Genomic DNA, 1,705 nt, shown 5'->3' with positions numbered 1-1,705 from the left:
ATATATATTTATAAAGGTATATATATATATACATACATACATAGAAATATTCATACGAATACATCAAAAAATAGTCGCTATAATAGGAAGACATGTTGATTTGTATGTTGAGGCCGTTGACACCTCTTACTTGGTAAAGTCTTCTTTATATTTCGGCAGATAAAATAATTCTGTATTCTTCCTCGAGGTCTATCTGCAATTAATTGAAGGCCTACAGGGAACATAGCAACTATTACTGCCAGGAACATTACAGGAATAATATAATTGGTTAACTCATCCCTTTGATAAATAGAAATCAATAATTTGATGTTATAGCGTCGTTATAATTGACTAAAACCACTTGAAGTTGGTGCTCCAGAATAGCCGCATTCCCATTATTGAATCTTCTAACAAATTAAAATATAATTCTAAATCTAAAATGTAAAACCAATAATGCATGCTAAAGGAATTAGCATTGCCATAAAGAAATATATTACCCACACCTAGTGCGCGAGTCCTTGAGCGAATGTGTTCAATGAAGCCTGGGGTTGAAATTCGAAAAATTCAATTCGAAATAGGACTTACGATGTGACGAAGAATGTATGAATACTATGATATATATATATATATACACACTTGTGTGTGTGATCATGTGGTCCTTTATATGTAGGGTTTATACATAATTTTATATATAAGTGTATCATAAAAATTAGGTACGCAAATAAACGTGTATTTGTATACAGATATATATGTAAGTGTATAATTTTATTTAACACACACACACACATATATATGTTTGTGTGTGTGCGTGTGTGTATGTGATAGACAGAGCGTGCGTTCGTGTGTGTGTATGTATATGTGTGTGTACTGAAACCATTTTACCCCGTGGATCGAGCCCAACAGCACTGCGATCTCCAGGCGAGAACCAACTTTGTGTTTTGCCGGCATATTTTATATTCATTGATTTGTGCGTGGTTCCGTTTTTGTGCGTTTTGATGGTTGATCGGTTGTTCTGCCATTGCTCTGCGGTGTTATTGTTTATTTCTATAGAAAGGGTGTCTTATTAATTCACCTATTTATACTTGATTTATTACCTAAAATAATTAAGATCGTTTAATTAAAATGTTGTTTTAGTTAATCACTTTAATTAGTATCTTTTTGAACAAGTTACATTTGGCATAACTTTTAAGGTATTGTTATTGCAAATGTTGTTTTGGACTTTAATAGGGGATTTTGGAGCATGTTTCTGATTGAGTTTAACATAATTAAGAACAAATCTATTCTACATTATGTGTTAACGTTAAAGTGATTTTGATGTGCTTCAACGAAAGCGTTTGTAATTATTGAATAATAAATGTTTAGGGTGTATATTTTCTCTCAATGTGTGTTCGAACATTTCACTTTCATACGCTTCTTCAACAACGTGGGTCGTCGTTGAATATTTACGGCTAAAATGTTTGAATTTTATTTTGATCCGTGTGGCTACCAAAATTGAATTTTTGTCAGTGGTGAAAACACACAGTCTCCATTTCTTTAGTTGCATGAGGTTTTCCAGTTGTAATTAAGTATCTGTGCGGGTCTGCATGTGTGTGTGTGTGTGTGTGTGTGTGTGTGTGTGTGTGTGCGTGTGTGTGTGTGTGAAAATTTCTTTCATATGCTTGTTCATGTAAGTATGCGCACTAGTTACGGCTGAGATATTTTTATATGTATACGTGTTTACTATTTT

This window comes from Octopus bimaculoides, chromosome 2 (assembly GCF_001194135.2).
Source record: "Octopus bimaculoides isolate UCB-OBI-ISO-001 chromosome 2, ASM119413v2, whole genome shotgun sequence".
NCBI classification, from domain to species: Eukaryota; Metazoa; Mollusca; class Cephalopoda; order Octopoda; family Octopodidae; genus Octopus; species Octopus bimaculoides.
Note: the sequence above shows the minus strand (reverse complement) of the source record.